General features: G+C 35.3%; 2 non-coding genes across 2 annotated transcripts; both read left to right on the top strand.

Annotated features, from left to right (window-relative positions):
- The first annotated feature begins 308 nt into the window (after positions 1-308).
- On the top strand, positions 309-382 carry TRNAT-AGU (transfer RNA threonine (anticodon AGU)). The gene has a single exon. It is a non-coding gene; the product is annotated as a tRNA-Thr (tRNA).
- Positions 383-5,405: 5,023 nt separating this feature from the next.
- On the top strand, positions 5,406-5,479 carry TRNAT-AGU (transfer RNA threonine (anticodon AGU)). The gene has a single exon. It is a non-coding gene; the product is annotated as a tRNA-Thr (tRNA).
- The last annotated feature ends 4,897 nt before the right edge of the window (positions 5,480-10,376 follow it).

The raw sequence follows: 10,376 nt of genomic DNA, 5'->3' as shown, positions 1-10,376 counted from the left end.
GTGAAGATTTTTGTAGGAATGCATTGACTGAAATAGGGAAAGGAAAATGACAAAGAACAAGATAGAGGTGAATGATCACTTTATTGTTGAATTCAACTAATCCATTCTTCAGCAAGGTATATTTTAAAATGATATGAATAGGGTAAACTTCAAATTAGAGAGGTGTTTTTGAATAAGTGAAGAGTCTTCATTCATCTTAAGTGTTTAAGTAGAGAAGTGTGTGAACTTAGAAAAGAATATGAAAGTGAAAAAGCAATATTCTCTTGAACACCATAAAGAAAAGTGTTTCAAACTTAAGAATCAAGTATGGTGCTGTGGCTTAGCTGGTTAAAGCGCCTGTCTAGTAAACAGGAGATCCTGAGTTCAACTCTCAGCAGTGCCTTGCTTTTCTCATTGTTATATAACAAATCATTTTCATTAGGTCTTATTCCGATACAATTAAAATATAAAAGTCTGATTCATCTTACTGTTGAACAGAGCATCTTTAACCTTATAAAAACCCAAGTATTTTCAAGATTATAGAATGAATACTGTTATTGCAAAATGAAAAAAATACATATCTATGAGAAAGACGTAGATGAAATGTCTACCTAGATTGGAGCAATATCATTACCTTCATGAAAAAAATTGTAAAGAATTCAAGAAATGAAATTGGGTTTTATAAGAGTACCTGTTTATTAAAACATATCAATCCTTGCGTAGTGATTGAGTATCTTTTCGTGTTTAAGAATACAATACATATAAAGAAGAATTTATAGCAGAAAACACATTTTCATCATCAACAATGAATTATTTATGCATTTTTTACTATTAAGGTTGGTGCTGTGGCTTAGTGGTTAAAGCGCCTGTCTTGTAAACAGGAAATCATGAGTTCAAATGTCAGCAGCACCCAACTGTTTTCTCCTTGCTTTCCGAATAATTTTCATCAAACAAGTGTTGAATACAATTTAAGAATAAACATCTGGTTCTATGAACTTTAGAATAAGTTATCTTAAAAATTAAATAAAATGCTTGGTATTGTGAAGATTTTTGTAGGAATGCATTGACTGAAATAGGGAAAGGAAAATGACAAAGAACAAGATAGAGGTGAATGATCACTTTATTGTTGAATTCAACTAATCCATTCTTCAGCAAGGTATATTTTAAAATGATATGAATAGGGTAAACTTCAAATTAGAGAGGTGTTTTTGAATAAGTGAAGAGTCTTCATTCATCTTAAGTGTTTGAGTAGAGAAGTGTGTGAACTTAGAAAAGAATATGAAAGTGAAAAAGCAATATTCTCTTGAACACCATAAAGAAAAGTGTTTCAAATTTAAGAATCAAGTAGGGTGCTGTGGCTTAGCTGGTTAAAGCGCCTATCGAGTAAACAGGAGATCCTGAGTTCAACTCTCAGCAGTGCCTTGCTTTTCTCATTGTTATATAACAAATCATTTTCATTAGGTCTTATTCCGATACAATTAAAATATAAAAGTCTGATTCATCTTACTGTTGAACAGAGCATCTTTAACCTTATAAAAACCCAAGTATTTTCAAGATTATAGAATGAATACTGTTATTGCAAAATGAAAAAAATACATATCTATGAGAAAGACGTAGATGAAATGTCTACCTAGATTGGAGCAATATCATTACCTTCATGAAAAAAAATTGTAAAGAATTCAAGAAATAAAATTGGGTTTTATAAGAGTACCTGTTTATTAAAACATATCAATCCTTGCGTAGTGATTGAGTATCTTTTCGTGTTTAAGATTACAATACATATAAAGAAGAATTTATAGCAGAAAACACATTTTCATCATCAACAATGAATTATTTATACATTTTTTACTATTAAGGTTGGTGCTGTGGCTTAGTGGTTAAAGCGCCTGTCTCGTAAACAGGAAATCATGAGTTCAAATATCAGCAGCACCCAACTGTTTTCTCCTTGCTTTCCGAATAATTTTCATCAAACAAGTGTTGAATACAATTTAAGAATAAACATCTGGTTCTATGAACTTTAGAATAAGTTATCTTAAAAATTAAATAAAATTCTTGGTATTATGAAAATTTTTGTAGGAATGCATTGACTGAAATAGGGAAAAGAAAATGACAAGGACAAGATAGAGGTGAATGATCACTCTATTGTTGAATTCAACTAATCCATTCTTCAGCAAGGTATATTTTAAAATGATATGAATAGGGTAAACTTCAAATTAGAGAGGTGTTTTTGAATAAGTGAAGAGTTTTCATTCATCTTAAGTGTTTGAGTAGAGAAGTGTGTGAACTTAGAAAAGAATATGAAAGTGAAAAAGCAAAGTTCTCTTGAACACCATAAAGGAAAGTGTTTCAAAATAAAGAATCAAGTGGTTGCTGTGGCTTAGCTGGTTAAAGCACCTGTTTAGTAAAAAGGAGATCCTGAGTTCAACTCTCAGCAGTGCCTTGCTTTTCTCATTGTTATATAACAAATCATTTTCATTAGGTCTTATTCCGATACAATTAAAATATAAAAGTCTGATTCATCTTACTGTTGAACAGATCATCTTTAACCTTATAAAAACCCAAGTATTTTCAAGATCATAGAATGAATACTGTTATTGCAAAATGAAAAAATTACTTATCTATGAGAAAGACGTAGATGAAATGTCTACCTAGATTGGAGCAATATTATTACCTTCATGAAAAAAATTTGTAAAGAATTCAAGAAATGAAATTGGGTTTTATAAGAGTACCTGTTTATTAAAACATATCAATCCTTGCGTAGTGATTGAGTATCTTTTCGTGTTTAAGATTACAATACATATAAAGAAGACTTTATAGCAGAAAACACATTTTCATCATCAACAATGAATTATTCATGCATTTTGTACTATTAACGTTGGTGCTGTGGCTTAGTGGTTAAAGCGCCTGTCTCGTAAACAGGAAATCATGAGTTCAAATATCAGCAGCACCCAACTGTTTTCTCCTTGCTTTCCGAAAAATTTTCATCAAACAAGTGTTGAATACAATTTAAGAATAAACATCTGGTTCTATGAACTTTAGAATAAGTTATCTTAAAAATTAAATAAAATGCTTGGTATTGTGAAGATTTTTGTAGGAATGCATTGACTGAAATAGGGAAAAGAAAATGACAAAGAACAAGATAGAGGTGTGAATGATCACTCTATTGTTAAATTCAACTAATCCATTCTTCAGCAAGGTATATTTTAAAATGATATGAATAGGGTAAACTTCAAATTAGAGAGGTGTTTTTGAATGAGTGAAGAGTCTTCATTCATCTTAAGTGTTTGAGTAGAGAAGTGTGTGAACTTAGAAAAGAATATGAAAGTGAAAAAGCAATATTCTCTTGAACACCATAAAGAAAAGTGTTTCAAACTTAAGAATCATGTGGGTGTTGTGGCTTAGCTGGTTAAAGTGCCTGTCTAGTAAACAGGAGATCCTGAGTTCAACTCTCAGCAGTGCCTTGCTTTTCTCATTGTTATATAACAATTCATTTTCATTAGGTCTTATTCCGATACAATTAAAATATAAAAGTCTGATTCATCTTACTGTTGAGCAGATCATCTTTAACCTTATAAAAACCCAAGTATTTTCAAGATTATAGAATGAATACTGTTATTGCAAAATGAAAAAAATACTTATCTATGAGAAAGACGTAAATGAAATGTCTACCTTGATTTGAGCAATATTAATACCTTCATGAAAAAAAAATGTAAAGAATTCAAGAAATGAAATCGGGTTTTATAAGAGTACCTGTTTATTAAAACATATTAATACTTGCGTAGTGATTGAGTATCTTCTCGTGTTTAAGATTACAATACATATAAAGAAGAATTTATAGCAGGAAACACATTTTCATCATCAACAATAAATTATTTATGCATTTCTTATTATTAACTTTGGTGCTGTGGCTTAGTGGTTAAAGAGCCTGTCTCGTAAACAGGACATCCTGAGTTTAAATCTCAGCAGCACCTGACTGTTTTCTCCATGCTTTCCGAATAATTTTCATCAAACAAATGTTGAATACAATTTAAGAATAAACATCTGGTTCTATGAACTTTAGAATAAGTTATCTTAAAAATTAAATAAAATGCTTGGTATTGTGAAGATTTTTGTAGGAATGCATTGACTGAAATAGGGAAAAGAAAATGACAAAGAACAAGATAGAGGTGAATGATCACTCTATTGTTGAATTCAACTAATCCATTCTTCAGCAAGGTATATTTTAAAATGATATGAATAGGGTAAACTTCAAATTAGAGAGGTGTTTTTGAATAAGTGAAGAGTCTTCATTCATCTTAAGTGTTTGAGTAGAGAAGTGTGTGAACTTAGAAAAGAATATGAAAGTGAAAAAGCAATATTCTCTTGAACATCATAAAGAAAAGTGTTTCAAATTTAAGAATCAAGTGGGTGCTGTGGCTTAGCTGGTTAAAGCGCATGTCTAGTAAACAGGAGATCCTGAGTTCAACTCTCAGCAGTGCCTTGCTTTTCTCATTGTTATATAACAAATCATTTTCATTAGGTCTTATTCCGATACAATTAAAATATAAAAGTCTGATTCATCTTACTGTTGAACAGATCATCTTTAACCTTATAAAAACCCAAGTATTTTCAAGATCATAGAATGAATACTGTTATTGCAAAATGAAAAAATTACTTATCTATGAGAAAGACGTAGATGAAATGTCTACCTAGATTGGAGCAATATTATTACCTTCATGAAAAAAATTTGTAAAGAATTCAAGAAATGAAATTGGGTTTTATAAGAGTACCTGTTTATTAAAACATATCAATCCTTGCGTAGTGATTGAGTATCTTTTCGTGTTTAAGATTACAATACATATAAAGAAGAATTTATAGCAGAAAACACATTTTCATCATCAACAATGAATTATTTATGCATTTTGTACTATTAAGGTTGGTGCTGTGGCTTAGTGGTTAAAGCGCCTGTCTCATAAACAGGAAATCATGAGTTCAAATATCAGCAGCACCCAACTGTTTTCTCCTTGCTTTCCGAATAATTTTCATCAAACAAGTGTTGAATACAATTTAAGAATAAACATCTGGTTCTATGAACTTTAGAATAAGTTATCTTAAAAATTAAATAAAATGCTTGGTATTGTGAAGATTTTTGTAGGAATGCATTGACTGAAATAGGGAAAGGAAAATGACAAAGAACAAGATAGAGGTGAATGATCACTTTATTGTTGAATTCAACTAATCCATTCTTCAGCAAGGTATATTTTAAAATGATATGAATAGGGTAAACTTCAAATTAGAGAGGTGTTTTTGAATAAGTGAAGAGTCTTCATTCATCTTAAGTGTTTAAGTAGAGAAGTGTGTGAACTTAGAAAAGAATATGAAAGTGAAAAAGCAATATTCTCTTGAACACCATAAAGAAAAGTGTTTCAAACTTAAGAATCAAGTATGGTGCTGTGGCTTAGCTGGTTAAAGCGCCTGTCTAGTAAACAGGAGATCCTGAGTTCAACTCTCAGCAGTGCCTTGCTTTTCTCATTGTTATATAACAAATCATTTTCATTAGGTCTTATTCCGATACAATTAAAATATAAAAGTCTGATTCATCTTACTGTTGAACAGAGCATCTTTAACCTTATAAAAACCCAAGTATTTTCAAGATTATAGAATGAATACTGTTATTGCAAAATGAAAAAAATACATATCTATGAGAAAGACGTAGATGAAATGTCTACCTAGATTGGAGCAATATCATTACCTTCATGAAAAAAATTGTAAAGAATTCAAGAAATGAAATTGGGTTTTATAAGAGTACCTGTTTATTAAAACATATCAATCCTTGCGTAGTGATTGAGTATCTTTTCGTGTTTAAGAATACAATACATATAAAGAAGAATTTATAGCAGAAAACACATTTTCATCATCAACAATGAATTATTTATGCATTTTTTACTATTAAGGTTGGTGCTGTGGCTTAGTGGTTAAAGCGCCTGTCTTGTAAACAGGAAATCATGAGTTCAAATGTCAGCAGCACCCAACTGTTTTCTCCTTGCTTTCCGAATAATTTTCATCAAACAAGTGTTGAATACAATTTAAGAATAAACATCTGGTTCTATGAACTTTAGAATAAGTTATCTTAAAAATTAAATAAAATGCTTGGTATTGTGAAGATTTTTGTAGGAATGCATTGACTGAAATAGGGAAAGGAAAATGACAAAGAACAAGATAGAGGTGAATGATCACTTTATTGTTGAATTCAACTAATCCATTCTTCAGCAAGGTATATTTTAAAATGATATGAATAGGGTAAACTTCAAATTAGAGAGGTGTTTTTGAATAAGTGAAGAGTCTTCATTCATCTTAAGTGTTTGAGTAGAGAAGTGTGTGAACTTAGAAAAGAATATGAAAGTGAAAAAGCAATATTCTCTTGAACACCATAAAGAAAAGTGTTTCAAATTTAAGAATCAAGTAGGGTGCTGTGGCTTAGCTGGTTAAAGCGCCTATCGAGTAAACAGGAGATCCTGAGTTCAACTCTCAGCAGTGCCTTGCTTTTCTCATTGTTATATAACAAATCATTTTCATTAGGTCTTATTCCGATACAATTAAAATATAAAAGTCTGATTCATCTTACTGTTGAACAGAGCATCTTTAACCTTATAAAAACCCAAGTATTTTCAAGATTATAGAATGAATACTGTTATTGCAAAATGAAAAAAATACATATCTATGAGAAAGACGTAGATGAAATGTCTACCTAGATTGGAGCAATATCATTACCTTCATGAAAAAAAATTGTAAAGAATTCAAGAAATAAAATTGGGTTTTATAAGAGTACCTGTTTATTAAAACATATCAATCCTTGCGTAGTGATTGAGTATCTTTTCGTGTTTAAGATTACAATACATATAAAGAAGAATTTATAGCAGAAAACACATTTTCATCATCAACAATGAATTATTTATACATTTTTTACTATTAAGGTTGGTGCTGTGGCTTAGTGGTTAAAGCGCCTGTCTCGTAAACAGGAAATCATGAGTTCAAATATCAGCAGCACCCAACTGTTTTCTCCTTGCTTTCCGAATAATTTTCATCAAACAAGTGTTGAATACAATTTAAGAATAAACATCTGGTTCTATGAACTTTAGAATAAGTTATCTTAAAAATTAAATAAAATTCTTGGTATTATGAAAATTTTTGTAGGAATGCATTGACTGAAATAGGGAAAAGAAAATGACAAGGACAAGATAGAGGTGAATGATCACTCTATTGTTGAATTCAACTAATCCATTCTTCAGCAAGGTATATTTTAAAATGATATGAATAGGGTAAACTTCAAATTAGAGAGGTGTTTTTGAATAAGTGAAGAGTTTTCATTCATCTTAAGTGTTTGAGTAGAGAAGTGTGTGAACTTAGAAAAGAATATGAAAGTGAAAAAGCAAAGTTCTCTTGAACACCATAAAGGAAAGTGTTTCAAAATAAAGAATCAAGTGGTTGCTGTGGCTTAGCTGGTTAAAGCACCTGTTTAGTAAAAAGGAGATCCTGAGTTCAACTCTCAGCAGTGCCTTGCTTTTCTCATTGTTATATAACAAATCATTTTCATTAGGTCTTATTCCGATACAATTAAAATATAAAAGTCTGATTCATCTTACTGTTGAACAGATCATCTTTAACCTTATAAAAACCCAAGTATTTTCAAGATCATAGAATGAATACTGTTATTGCAAAATGAAAAAATTACTTATCTATGAGAAAGACGTAGATGAAATGTCTACCTAGATTGGAGCAATATTATTACCTTCATGAAAAAAATTTGTAAAGAATTCAAGAAATGAAATTGGGTTTTATAAGAGTACCTGTTTATTAAAACATATCAATCCTTGCGTAGTGATTGAGTATCTTTTCGTGTTTAAGATTACAATACATATAAAGAAGACTTTATAGCAGAAAACACATTTTCATCATCAACAATGAATTATTCATGCATTTTGTACTATTAACGTTGGTGCTGTGGCTTAGTGGTTAAAGCGCCTGTCTCGTAAACAGGAAATCATGAGTTCAAATATCAGCAGCACCCAACTGTTTTCTCCTTGCTTTCCGAAAAATTTTCATCAAACAAGTGTTGAATACAATTTAAGAATAAACATCTGGTTCTATGAACTTTAGAATAAGTTATCTTAAAAATTAAATAAAATGCTTGGTATTGTGAAGATTTTTGTAGGAATGCATTGACTGAAATTGGAAAGGGGCGACCACTCGGTCCCCCCGAACGTATGGCGGAGTGCCTCGATCCCCCCGGGAAGCCATTTTTGGGCGGGAGGCGCGTCTCGGCTGGTATGCCCGAAGCGGCGTAGCCGGGGCGCGCTTTTTCCCGCCCTAGAGTGGGCTGGCCTAGACACCGACGTAGCCAGCCCCGCCCTAGGGGCAGGCAGGGGCGGGTTCTCGCCCGCCCTGAAGACGGATAAAAAGAGACGCAAGACCAGAAGACGTCCTCTTGTTCTTGTGCTCCGAAGCTGCACCTCCTCGCTACCCGTGAGCTCGGGACAGAACGAAGAGCCAATTTTGAGCGTTTTGATCTTTTTCTTTGTCTTCTAGATACTTCGTCGGAGAGATGCCCAAGAAAGGCGCAAAGAGAATGACGACCGACCAGATGGTGCGGGCCCTTTGCAAAGAGGTGTCCGACATAAAGAAACGGTTGGCGGAGCGAGACGGGGAGGAGGGTTCGGGCTCTGCGCCGGCTGGAGGGAGACCTAAGAGGCCGAGAAGGGTTCCAGCCGGTGGAGACGTCCCGGTTCCCTCTGCCCCGCTCGAGGCGGCGACCCCAGTACCGATGGAGGGGAATCCTATCCCCGTTGTCGTCACCCCGACATCCAAGGAAGACATGCCCCCCGAGCTGGCAGCACAGCTAGCAGCTTGGTTGGGGGATAGTAGTGATGGCGCCACGGCCGCCGAGGCACAGGCGCTGATAAAAGGGCTTCGTGAGAAGAGAGATGCAGCTAAAGTGACTGCGCCGTTGGCGGGAATAGACAAGCCGCAAGCGGCAGAAGCTGCGTCCGGTACAGGTAAGCGGCCATTGCCGATTGCAAGGGACGAGTCAGCACCCTCTCGTAGAGAGAGATTGGGGCAACATGTGCCTTTAGCTATAAAGGAAAAGATCTGGGCTGGGGAGTACGTGAATATTTTCTCCTTGCTTGTTGATCATTATGAGGTGGAGCATGTTAAAAGTCAGAAGGACCTAATGCATCCGAGTGTTTGGCGAGCAAAAATGGCCGCCTTTAAGGTAAATGAGAATATTGGCAACTGGGGCAATGCGTGGGGTATTTTTACATCGATTTTGGGGGAACGTAGGCCCGAGTTGCTTCCTGAGTTTCCCATTTATCAATCACGAATTATGGGTTACTCGACAGCGTATCAAGGTAACCATTGGTTTTGTTATGACAATCTGTTCAGGAAAGAAAAGGAACATAACAAGAGTTTGACTTGGGATTGTTATGATTCTGTAACATGGGATAAAATGAAAGAATCAGGAATGTTAAAAATGCCATTGGTTGGGAGCAATGTTGTTGATTACTCCCGCCAAAATGTGGGGACGCCCTTTCGACCAAGTACGAGCACCGACGATCAGTCGAGGCCCGCAGGTAATACAGGGAGAAAGGGTTTCTGCTTTAATTTCAACAAAGGGAAATGTACCAGGCCTCCGGGATCGTGTAAATTCAAACACGAGTGTAGTACGTGTGGGTCGTCCCATCCTGAGTCATCGTGCAGAGCCAGAATGGGTGAGAATGGGGGTAAGGGAGGCGCCAAACAGGTCTAAACTAGTCCGAGGGGCGCCTTTACCAACCCCGATTGATACCTTGGCAATGATTCCCTGGCTCAGTGAATACCCGGATCGTACTTCTGCTGGGGTGCTGCGGAACGGTTTTACACATGGTTTCCGCATCCCGGTGGGGGACTTTCAGGGTGTAGGGATTTGCAAAAATCAACTTTCCGTTTTACAACATACATCTGTAGTGCAAGAGAAAATTCAGAAAGAGGTTAGCCGGGGACGGGTCGCCGGCCCGTTTAGTGTACCCCCGGTACCGGATTTTGTTTGTTCTCCGTTAGGGGTGGTCCCCAAGAAGGACCCAGGTGAGTTTCGTTTGATCCATAATCTGTCTGCTCCACATGGTCTTTCGGTGAACGACGCAATTGATCCAGAAGTTTGTTCGGTGCGATACGCATCGTTTGATGAGGCAGTAGCCATCTTGAATCGCCTGGGGCCCGGGACGTTGATGGCGAAATCAGATATCGAGTCAGCGTTCCGGTTGCTCCCGGTACACCCAGACGATCAGCGTCTTCTGGGATTCGGGTTCCAGGGGTCATTTTACATGGATAGGTGTATGCCGATGGGATGCTCTATATCATGTGCTTATTTTGAGCAATTCAGT

The sequence above is a fragment of the Lissotriton vulgaris genome, chromosome 12 (genome assembly GCF_964263255.1).
Source record: "Lissotriton vulgaris chromosome 12, aLisVul1.2, whole genome shotgun sequence".
Classification (NCBI taxonomy): Eukaryota; Metazoa; Chordata; class Amphibia; order Caudata; family Salamandridae; genus Lissotriton; species Lissotriton vulgaris.
The sequence above is the reverse complement of the archived record's forward strand: the minus strand, read 5'-3'. Positions and strand labels throughout refer to the sequence as shown.